This window comes from Marmota flaviventris, chromosome 1 (genome assembly GCF_047511675.1).
Source record: "Marmota flaviventris isolate mMarFla1 chromosome 1, mMarFla1.hap1, whole genome shotgun sequence".
Classification (NCBI taxonomy): domain Eukaryota; kingdom Metazoa; phylum Chordata; class Mammalia; order Rodentia; family Sciuridae; genus Marmota; species Marmota flaviventris.
This window is the reverse complement of record NC_092498.1, coordinates 207,207,493-207,220,297: the sequence shown is the minus strand read 5'-3', so window position 1 is coordinate 207,220,297 and position 12,805 is coordinate 207,207,493.

Here is a 12,805-nt window from a genome sequence, read left to right as displayed (position 1 = left end):
TGGGTATAGTTCTATTGAGAAGAATGAAATTCTCAGATACTAATTCCCTTCCCTGAGTTCAAAATTAAGTCTTCTCTGTTATCAAATTGATTACAGGTATCTGTGAAACCAATCTTAGCCCAAGGGCCCTGCCAAAATCAAATTGCCATATTTGCCCTGTAGAGCATATAGTTTGATGACTAAGAGATGTTTTTCTTTCTTTTTTCTAGTACAGAGGCCTCATACTTTATAGGTAAGTGCTATACCACTGAGTCATATCCCCAGACCTGTTTCATTTTGGAATATGTCCAAGTTGTCAAGGCTCAGCCTCCCATGTAGCTGGACTTTCACTGGCTCAGCTAAAACTTTTTATTGGGGCCATGCAAGAGTTCTTACCTGTCAGGCAATTGTATTATGTTCCTTCTCAACTGTAGTTATGGGGATAGGTGTAGATTCTGCTAGCACCAGGCTTGGATCCCACTGATATCAGACCTCCTTTTCAACCACAGATATCTTGTTAGCTTATAATTGAGCAAAAAGATATCCATACAACCCCAGATTGATAACACCTTTGAGCCAGCTCCAAATAGTTTCTCATGCAGGTGCACCGAGAGTCAATGTAACATCTACTTTACCTTCTTGCTTATTATGGCTCATTACCATATGTAATCCCTCCTCCTTTAGCTGAATAATTATATGCTAATGAGTTGAGTGGAGTTCCATGAAGTTACCTCCCTATTCCAAATAGTCAACCCCTGATGTTACTATCAGTTCTAAACAACCACAGCCCTTCTAACACTGGAGCTGCTCAGCTTTCAGGTATGCCTGCATGCTGTTCCTAGTGCGTGTACCTTTCCTTTGCAACAAAACAGTTGTTCTTTTGCTGTAACCTGACTTGTCCTTAAGTTCTTTTTGGTGGTTTGGCTTGCGTGTAATCCCAGTAGCTCAAGAGGCTGAGTCAGAAAGATCACATGTTCAAGACCAGCTCCAGCATCTTGGTCCCTAAACAACTTTAGGAGACCCTGTCTCAAAAAATACAAAAGGATTAGGGATGTAGCTCAGTGATTAAATGCCCCTGGATTCATTCCCCAGTATAAAGACATAAATAAAATTATATTTGATGGCATAGTTAGGAACCTAGAAAGATTTCAGTGGAGGTCTGCTCTGTCTCTGGACAACTCTGCAAACCCCTAACTCGTGACAGTTTTCCTTCCTTGGGAAGCCAACAGGTAGTAAATTGAAGGCAACAGCACAAACTGGTGAGTGGCCAACTTTTTTCTAGCATATTCTATTTAGTCTGCTATCCCTCCACTAGATAAATTTTCTGCCCCCCCCCCCCCCCGCCCTTTTGCCTGTTTTGTTTCCTCTTAAATCATTGTAGCCTTGCCTCTTCTAGTTTGGAACGTCTGTGAGTGCCTGACTGTAAGCATTCATTCCTTCCAACTCAACAGGGAGAACATGTGAGGGGGAACACCCCGCATGTGCAGCACCGTCTCAGGGAAGCTCCAAAGGAACACTTCATTTCTGGGTGTGAGGAACGTCCCTGGCTCATCTGGGAAGGTACACACAGGTTGATCACCAGTGTCTTGAGGGAAAGAAGAGGTGTCCATTAAATTAGATTTTTTGTTTTGTTGTATTTTGAGGTGTAGATGGACACAACACAATGCCTTTATTTTTATGTGATGCTGAGGATCGAACTCGGTCCCACCCGTGCTAGGCGAGCGCTCTACTGCTGAGCCACAATCCCAGCCCCTAAATTAGTTTGTTGTTGTTTGTTTTTTAAGGCATCTAGAGAAAACTTACCTGATCCTGTTCAATGGATGCTGCTCACGCTGCTCTGACTCTGAAGCTCAACCTTTTCTAGCTTTTGCATTTACTTGCAAAGGCTTGTTACTAAGCTTTCGGGACAATCTTTTTTGACTTTCCAAGGTCATCTTTGGAATCACCCCCACCCTAATCTTACAGAAGATAACTCTCCTCTCTCACACACTAAAGGTCTCTGCCCTTGGACTCATTTTCTGGTAGATCCCTGCTCTCACCTTATCCAGGAGTTAGCTTCCCTGCCCACTTCCTCTCCTTCCATCACAACACTGGCAGACTTGGCATCCTCGATTGCTCTGGCAGTGGTGTGGGGATAAGACAGTCACTAAGTCCAAATTTTTTCCATTAGGAAGCTCCTATTTTCCTCAAACCTCTCACCAGATATTTGGGGGAGTGTTCAGGGTATTTATCCTTTTACCCTGCTGAACCATATGAATAATTATGAGGGTGAATACAAATTATTTCCATCACTGAAAATTGCATTCAAGATTCTTACAGGGCCCACCAAAACTGACTCTTTTATTCTGACATTGTTCTTTTTTCAAGAACCCTGATGGAGCTTTGTGGCTCTTGTAAATGGGCTTTGAGAATGCTAAGCAGATTCTGGGTCTCTAGGAGTACTTGGGTACCACAGTATTATGTTTAGGGATGCCTAACATCCTTAACCTTCAGGAGGATCGCAAACCAGACCTGTGTAGGCCAAATCCACAGTAGATTGCTCTTGAACTTGGTCCATAGGGGCAAGGATCTCTTCAGGAGATGATCATTTGTTTTTTTTTTTTTTTTTTCTCTTTCAAGCCTAAGAAGGTTTAAATACCAGTTCATGACCAAGCTGAGCTTTTTCAAAATGGTTGGTGCCTCACCTCACCCATCCTAGCCAGTTCCCCTTTGGGGTTTTGTTTTGTTTGTTTTTTGTAGTAGGGATTGAATCCAAAGACAGTAAGTGTACCACTAAGTATATTCCTGGGCCTTTTTAGTTTTTTATTCCAAGACAGATCTCACTAAATTACAGAAGGTCTTGCTAAGCTCTGGCCTTGAATTTCCTGCCTTCCTGCCTCAGCCTTTCCAGTCACTGGGATTACGGACATATACCACAGTGCCCAGCTCCTTTGGGGTTGATTAGAAAAGTAAACCACAGGTCAAGTAAAGTCTCTTAGCTACATGTAAGATAAATGGCTCATCATCTAAGGCTCACAGATTCAAGAAAAAGGTTGGTTTTGTCTTACAGTACTTCAAGATCTCAATACAGATTGGGAATTGGGGAAATTTGACTTCCCAATGGTTCTCTGAATTAAAATACAAGGCTCAAATTGAATCTCCTGCAAGGGAGAGGAAAACTGGACAGAAGTTCCCTATGTCCAGACCTTCATGGTCTTGTACCAGGACTCTGGGCTGTAGTCATGTTTCTTGCCAGAAGCCAGGAAGAATGTTCTGAGTGAAAATGCTGTGTGTCAACAAAGCAGGCCTGTGGAGCTGGGAGTCCAGCCTCTCCCACATAAGGGGACTACCAGTCACTTCTCAGTGCCATTCAATCCAATTGCCCCACCTATTTGTCTTCCCTAGTTGCTTATCATATCAGAGAAAAGCAGGCAGACATATACCTCACTCCATAGTGGGGCCCCAGAACAACTACCATGTGTCCACTCTAGGAAGTCTCCAACGCAGATGGTATCACTTGGATATATTCCCCTTTCTCTAGTTTAGACTTGATGCAAACAAAAACTAATGATGACTCTGATGGGATTGAGGCAAATTGATTAGTTACAGGTGCTGTGACCTTTAATCTTACCTGGGGTGTTCTGTTTTTAGTGTTGTCCACCTACTGTACCCTAGAGGAGAAGGTTCATACCTGGGGCAAGGCTCAGGCTTATGCTGAAGGTGTAGTGGCCCTGGATTTCAGTCAGGGAGTAGGAACTACTGCAGGACACACCCAGGATCCTAATTGGATTGGTAGCCAGGGTATACCACCCTGTTTCAATACACAACCACACCAGCCAGGGTCACTCAAGATGAACTAGGCTGACACGAAAGAATCACACAGAGTCAGAGAAATACCTTTTCCTTTGGGTTCTGTGATGGCTCCTCTGACCCAGCTCCCACAAAGGTGGCAAGACAGCATGCTTCGAACCCAGGGTTTATTGGAAGAGGCTGTTCCATGGAATATTCTATCCCCAAAAGGGCAAAGGGGTAGGATTACAAAGGAACAGGTGAGTGTAACTCAACCCCGGAGGGTGACACCTACTCCTGGAGCATGCTTTGTTATCTAAGCTGGGGTAACGCCCCCCAAGTTACTGTGACCTGGCACTGTCGCCCAGACTGAAGGCATAATTGTTCAGTGGCTTGGGACATCAGGACTTAAAGTCATCTGCATCCAAGACAGCTCCCAACACCAACCTTTCTCATTGGAAACACATGACGACATTTAATTAAAGGAATGAAAATGTGCATGAGCAAATAAATTATGAAAAGGTCACAGAAATAACTCGGGAAAAGGATGACATTCATTGCCAGTCTCCTGATTCTATCAGCACTAAAACCAAATGGGGAATATCTGCTACTCCAAGGTTTTCCTTCAATTAAGGAGGCAGTTATCCCACTCCATCCCACAGTCCCAAACCTATACACTGGTTTGACTTGTTTACCAGTAGGCCTGGATGAGTGAAGTGTCTCCTTGACCTCAACAATAATAAAACCACCTTTCTTATTCCATTATACTCTGACTCGCAACACCTGTTTGCTTTGAGTGGACTGACCCTTCCCCAATAGAAACCACTCAATACACTTAGGTGGTGCTGCTTCAGGTACTCAAGCACAATTCCCACCTATTTAGAAATGGCCTAACAAAAGAACTGAAGCATCATAAGTAATAGAAATGGAGCTCTTCAATAATTATCTCCTTATCTGCAGCCCTACAAAAATTGCTGTCAGTTCTTAGTTTCTTTCTTTTGTACCAAGGATTTAACCCAGGGATGGTTAACCACTGAGCCACATCCCCAGCCTTTTTAATATTTTATGTAGAGTCAGGGTCTTGCTGAGTTACATAGGGCCTTGCTAAGTTGCTGAGGCTGGCCTTGAACCCATGATCCTCTGCCTCAGCCTCCTGAGCCACTGGAATTACAGGCATGTGCCACCATGCCTGGCAGTTCTTAATTTCTTAGGGGCCCGGTATACTGGTGTCTCCACAAAATCCCCAACTCTCCCAGCGAAAAGTAACATATGTAGGCCATATCCTAACTCCACAGGAAATAACTTTTCACCCCTGAGTCCTTTAAATGGTAGAACCACTCCACACCAAGAGAAAACTCAGAGCCTTCCTAGAAATGACCGGATTTTGTAGAAGGTAGATCCCTGGTTTTGACCTTGGCCAAGCTACTCTGAGGTTACTCTGGGTCCCAACTGAACTGCTGGGCTGGACAGGGAAATGGAGCTCAAAAACTTAACTGCTTTCTGTTGCAGCTGGGGGGATCCTGACTTGGATGAACCCTTCCTCTCATACATACCTGAGAGGGTCCTCGACCTGTAACTTTTCTAATCAGTTCGATTCTGCATCCCGTGCATACCTCAATGCCTATGTACCATGGTCACCACAGGCCTTCTGGTGGAAAAGGTCATTAAACTAACCCTGGGATACATACTGGAGGTTCAGACCCCTGACTGGATGATGACTGTCCAAGCCCTAGGCCCCCTATTGGAATCCCCTGTGGTCATTCCTAATGTTTGCCTAACTGAAAACCTGGCAACCCTGGTTCCCACCCCAGAGGAGAAGATGACTTCATTCATCCCTGTATGGAGACCCCAGAAAAGGTTCACCCTAGAAGGCCTTACCTCTGGGATGGAACCAACATTTGACCAACTCTGATGTGGACTGGTTGACACAGGGAAGTATTCCTTGGGGGAGGGAGCAGGAGGGCAGACTGTGCCACTCCATCCCAGAAGCAAGACCTCTTCCCCCAGGCTCCTCAACAAAACAAAACTGAAATAACCAGCTTTTCTGCAAGTGAGTCAGAATCTACACTGACTGTAGGTGTGCATTCCTAGGTCTTCATGCACACATGACAATATAGAAGGAACGGGGACTCCTGACGGGGGAAAAAAAAAAAAAACCAGTCGAACATAAAAACATGGATGTGAAACTGTCCCCCTCCTGGAAGCAGTATGGTTACTCAGGCAGCGTCCATGCAGGTCAGGGGACCCCCAAGATAGTGGTTCACACAGAATGCAGGGAGTACATTTATAGATCCCAGTGCTTCAGAAATGGCCTAATGCCTGTGGCCCCAATCTCGTGTGCATCCTGCTCTTAATCAAAGATGGAGGAGAGATGAGCAAACAGTGGGGATAGAAGCAGCAGAAGATGGCTGGGGGACTAAAGAGATCATAAAACATGACTTGTTGCTTAGGGAGGCACTGATGACTTTGGTCACTCAGACTTTTGTGGGGAAAGATGTCACCTCTGCCATTCAAGATGCTATAAGAGCTTGTTCCACACCCGTGTAATACCAGCAGAGTCGGGGTGTGGGTGACCAAACCACCCCCTTTACCTAACCTCTGCAGGAATGAGGTGCATTCCCCATTTCCCTCCCCCATGGTAAGGATGTGAACACCTTCTTGGTTTTGCTGATACCTTTTCTGGGTGAATAGCAGCATACCCCACCTGAACCCAAAAGGCCCAACAGGTCACTAGAGCTCTATGAAAGGAAACTATCCCTCAGTTTGGATCCCTGGGTCACTCCAGAGTGATCGTGGGCCTCTATCTCCTAGGTGACACAGGAGACCTAATGGGCATTGAGCACCTCTTACATCTTTACAACCTTACCTCAATTGTCAGACGACGTGGAAAGGGACAATCTACTGATTAAAATCACCTTGAAAGACTGCCAAGAAACCCCCAAACCCTTAGGACAACTTTGGCCTATTGGGCTGTGAATAATCAGAGTGGCCCCCCAAAACTTCTCTCAAGCTGAGCCATTGTGAAATACTGTATGAGAGGCCATTTGTGACTTAGACCCTGTCACTGATCCTAAGGTACAAGAGGCCACAGATATGTAATCAATTTGAAAGAAGTGCAAAAGGCCCTTTGGAGTTCAGAAATAAAGTCCACTCAGCTTCTGACTCCAGCCCTGCTGTACCACAAATTCAACCAAGGGATGTCATTGTTTTAAAGATTTGGAAAAGGAACTCGCACACCAACCTGTTAAGTAAATGAACTTGTGACGCCTCAGCGGCTCCTGTTCCTGAACACAGGCTTGTGTGCTTACCTGGGAAAATGTTTTTTTGTGACACAGGCACAAAACCTTGGAGGCTTCTATAACATGAAAACTATAACACATTATTAAAAAGAGGTGTATCAAACATGGGGAGTAGGATGTATCTTCTCTTCAGCTTGACAAAATACACATTTTCACCAATGACCACTGAGATACCATCTCTATGCTACACAGGAACTGGACAAGAGAGGTCCAAGTCTAACTGTAGCTGGGGAATCACCTGAGTTAAATCACTTTCTGGATTGGTGACACCTCAGAAACCACAAGAGACATTGCTATCGAAACTGGACAAGACATTCAATTGCTCCCAAATTCCATGGTCTCGTTAACGCATCTGGTGTTACAAAATAAGAGATTATTTTTTTGCCTCAGGAAGGTGGATTTGAGCTCTGGCAAATACCACCTGCTGTTTTCATGTCAGTGTGTCTGAACCCAGAAACCAGTGCTGATAGCTGATAAGACTTTATTTACAAAGTAAATCTTTGTAAATACTTGGCTTGCAACTGCTTCCCCAGGCAGTGCTGGGCTCTATGCCAAACTATGAGGCTTCCTTGACTAGCTTCACCTGGCTGTTACCATGATTAGGATTTTTGATTGCTATATTTCTCCTACTTTGGGCCCTGATCTTTATCTCCTGGTAAAATATGTCTCTTGGAGACAGAAACTTGAGATTAAGAAAATGCTGGGTCAAGGACATTAGGCTTCCCTACACCAGAGACTACACCCTCACCCCACCCCCCAGCTGCCACCATCCCCTCCACCGAGTCCAGGCAGTCAGACACCTTTGGTTCCTGGCTAGGCAGGGATATTGTCCTACTCCAGCCAGAGGCATCTCTGGAAATGAACCATCCCCCTTTATCAAGTCCTAAGTAAGATATCAGAGTCTCTGGAGAAGGGAACGAATGAGACAGGAAACAGGGAAGTAGGTGCAGTCACAGTCTTGCTCAGTGGGCAGTTGCTCAACAACAGAAATTCCATTGGCATAAGGCTTCCTGCTCAATTCTAAATATGGGGAGTAGTTGGGAATCTTGCTGGCATCAGGCCTCCTGTTCATCCACAGGTATCCCACCTGCATTAGTTTGGAAAAGACAATAGTCTCCCTAGCCACAAGGGACCACACCTTGAGCAATGTGTACCTTGAGCAAGCCTTCAATTGCACTAATAAGAAAGCTGACCTCTACTTTACATTTTGCTTATTATGATTTATTACCATATGTCTTCCCTCACCCCTTAGCTGCATAATTACATGCTAATGATATTGAGTGGGGTTCCACAAGGGCCTCCCTATTCTGAGGCACTGCATCCATAATCAACCCTGCTTGTGAATATTAATATGAAGATCAACCCTAAACTTCATAAGGAGACAGAAATAGAGACCTCCCAGAGGCAACCAGAAAAGGGTCTCAGAATAAAAGGAGGAAGAGACCATGCCATCCTAGCCTGGGGGATGTATTGTTGCCGCCCTTGACAGCTTCAACTGCAACAGCTCATCCTGAGTTCCTCCTCCCGCTATGCCTAACAACATAAATCACATAACCTTCTCTAAATCACTTTCTCTAGAGCCAGCAAACCCTCACCCCAACCCTTATGCTAGAAAAGGCTTAAAAACTATTGTCTCTGTGTTTGTTGAAGAAAACAAAATACAGTTGATGAGCCCCCTTTTAAATCCTATATTTTTATGTCATCTAACCAATCTCCTATAGGGACAAATCAAGTTCATAACACCCTAGACGACAGACACCCAGTGGCTTCCCTCCCTCTTTGGGACCTCTGCCCAATAAACGTTGCTTTGCTCTCAATCTGTTGTGTCCACAGATTTCATTCTTAGAATTCATGAGACAACCCAGACTCATGTTCTGTGTTACAATAGCCCAGTCTTTCTAACTGTGGAGCTACTCAGCTTTTGAATAAACCCACACGCAGCTTGGAATATGTACTTTTCACTGTGCAATAAAGCATTTCCTTTCTTCCTACACATTGGACTGTGTCTAGCCTGGAAAGAGAAGGCACTGAATTCCCCTTGGTGCTTCCTGCAGCAGCCCTTTCCTGTAGGTGTCCTGCTGCTGCTGAGCACAACCCCAGAGGGCGAGGTGACAGTGAGAAGCTGCAGAGCTCTGAGAAGCAGGAGCCCCCTTTGTAGGTGGACTTGGGACTGCTTCCTTTCTGAGGTTGAGACTCATGATTCACTGTGGCTGTTTTGGAGACAGTGATTTTGGCTGGTTTCTGAGTTCAAATGTGTAGCTTGCTGGAGATGGTCTGTAATTTGTTCCTATGAAGAAAATGTATGAGGAATAGCATTAGAGAAAGAAGATTTAAAGATCTCCTGAGAAAGGGTCATGAAAGTGAGTCAAGGTGAGAATGTCTATGGTGAATATTCAGGTCTTGAAGGATGGAGAGTTTGCACACCATGAGGAGGGGACAGCTGGCCATGGTGGCTCCCCAAGTGAAATCCTTAGGTATCCTGCTCAGAACTCTGGAGTGTCCCACTCTGAAAACTTGGATTCAGCAAGCTGTCTTTTTGGCCCTCAAGCTTGTGAATTTGTTTAACCTTCTGCGTCTAAGTTTTTCTTATGGCCTCATGTGGAGCAGGCTGGTTTCTGAGTTCAAATGTTTCCTTCTATTCCCTCTTGATTCCTTTGTAGAATGTTGCTTCCATATAAGTCCATTTTCCCCCTGAATTGAATAACTGTACTTCCCTGTAGGTATGTTTTTATTTTCTTGGGTGAAAGTGGGTAAGTAGACAGAAAAGGCAAAGAAAGCCTTGGCTATGAAGCCAGGTGTCTCATCCCAAATGTCTCTGACCTCTGACAATATGAGGCACTGCCTCACTCCCTTCTGTTCCATTATGTCGTGGTAGTCTGGGTGGATGTCCTTTTATTTTTTTGGTACAGGTGATTGAACCCCGGGTGCTTAACCACTGATCCACCTGCCCAGTTCTTTTTAAAATGATTTGTTGGGGAAAGAGTTACACTAAGTGGCTGAGGCTGGCTTGGAATTTGCAGTACTCCTGCTTCAGGTGCCCGGCTGTGGGGATTAAAAGCATGTGCCACCGCCTCTGACAAGATGTCCTTTTCTGACGTGGGGTGTTATCTCCATGGACATTGCTTCTGGAACTGCCTGTACACTTTGCTACCTCAATCACAGGGGCAAGAAACAGGAAGAGCCCACTGGGTATGCTGAGAAGACAACACCCGTTCTGAAGGGCTACGATCGAATTTTGCTTAACCAATTAAATCCAAAATTTTCAATTCTATAATGATTTTAAATTAATTAAATTATGTAATATTAGTTAACCATATTAATATAATATGGTAGTATTTTATAAAATTATATTACATATTGTATACTATATTTATCTTTTATAGATGTTTCCAGACCTGGGAGGGTGGACCTAAATGGATCCATGCAATTATCCCTCCCGTTAGCTCAGATCCAGGCCCTGGGAAGAAGCTCAGGCTGGGAAAGGCAGTAGCTGGAAACCATCTCTTGGGTTCCATTCAGCCAGGAGGGAGGTTTTCTTCTGCTGTCACTCAGGGTTCGGGGGCGGGTCCTGGAACACTAGCCAATCAGAGACACGGGGTGGGGCTGCAAGAACTGTCCAGTCAGGAGCGCAGCTGGGAGAGGACAGGAACCTTTCACTTTTGAATACCTTCATTTCTCCAGCCACTTTAGTAGGTGTGTCACATGTGTTGCGAAGAGAACTTCTAAGTGGCTGAGCCTCCTCGCTGTGACCTCCGCCCTCTGTAGGTCGAGGCGACCCCGGAAACCCTAGAAGGAGGGCAATGGTGAGTGTGGAGGGCGCCCTTCCCGCAAGGGGAGCGGGTCGCGGTGGAGGGAATGGGTGAGTCGCTGGGGAAGGACCCGGGCCTCAGTCCCTAACCCAACCCTAACCCTTCAAATACATGAAATAACGCACCCTGGAGAGAAACCTTATGTATGCAAGCATTGTGGACAAGGCTTTAGTACTTCTAGCTACATGAAAATCCATGAACGAAATCACAGTGGAGAGAAGCCCTATACATGTGAACAATGTGGGAAAGCTTTCAGTCCTTACAATTCAATGAGAACACATGAAAAAATTCACACTAGAAATAAACCTTAACATATGTTAGCAACGTGGAAAAGGCTTTAGATCTTGCAGCTCCGTTAGAATACATGAACAAATTCACAGTGGAAAGAAAATCTATACCTGCAAACCCTGTGGGAAAGCTTTCATTCATTCCAATTTAGTTAGAAGACATAAAATAATTCACACTGCAGAAAATCCTTATGTGTGCAAGCAATGTGGAAAAGCCTAACCCTAACCCTGAGAAAAGTGATCAAGGTTTTCTTAACCAAGAGTTTATTTTAGGAAGAAATAACTTGCCCCTGAGGAGGAGGGGATAACCACTTAAGAGATGTTAATGGGGATTCTGGGGATTCATTCTCTTCTGGATAGTTTTTGAAAATGTACGTTGAGTCAGGTTTTCCAGGTATCCTACTATGCCTATGCTGCCTGGAAAAAGAAAAGGAAAACAAACAAACACCCAACACTGATGAATAACAATTTGTGCAAGGCTTGAGCTATAAAATATTAAAGTGTGATGTCCATTACTTTTAGGATTTTTCTTTGCTAGAGAAGCAGATAACTTTACAATTTTGGCCAGGCTTGACTTTTTCATGGATAATATGTGAATATATGAATATATGTGACTAGAGATGTGTATGCATCTGAAGCTAAATAGGTTTGTCTGAGTCTTATTTAAAAGTTCTGTAAAAGTTTATAAAATGAAATTTTATACAGGTTTCACCAATAAGTGCTATCTTTTATATATTGCATCTAGCATAAAAGGGCCATACTGCCATTTGAAAAAGTGATATAAATCTGTCTGCTTTAAGTAAATCTAGTTCTGATCATTAATGCTGTTCCCTAAATGTATAAGAGATTTAAGGGTTTTTTCCTAGTACTGCTAAACTCTGCAAACCTGTAATAATCTAGTTAATATAAGGACATCTGTGTAATGATGATGCTATTAGTTCTTTTTATATTAAGTATGCTCATGTTCTTCTAATATACAAGTTTTAAAATATAAAGCTTGAAAAAGCACTTTTCCAAGCTAATGTTCTCCAAACTAAAATTGTCTGAAATGGTAATTTTAAACTTAATGAAATAACAAATTTAGCTGGTGATTTCTTTATGTCTTTTAGTGTATTCTAAAATTACAACAGGTCTATAATAGGACCTGTTACTTTTTACACTGAGGTAAATGTACTTTTAAGATAATGAGTGCCTGATCTGGTTAAAAGTGGATATTGTAAAACATGAAACCATTTTACCACTTTCCCACAAAAAAAGGGTTAAAAGCTCTCTAAGCTTTTCGTGGATTCATATTTCAGATGTAATAATGTATTGTGTTATTTGTGAAGAAACTCACCTTAACTAAGATAAGGCTCTGCTTCCCACCTTATTCCATCTTAGAATGTCTCCAAAAGAGGCTGGACTTCAGCTTATTTAAAGCTGTGTTCAAAAGATTGTTTTTTGTTGTAAAGATTACTGTGATCTTGGGCTGGGGTTGTAGCTCAGTAGTAGAGCACTTGTCTCACATGCATGAAGAACTGGGTTTGATTCTTAGCCCCACGTATAAATAAATAAATATCCATTGACAACTAAAAAAATTAAAATTTAAAAAAGATTACTGTGGGGGGCTGGGGATGTGGCTCAAGCGGTAGCGCGCTCGCCTGGCATGCGTGCGGCCCGGGTT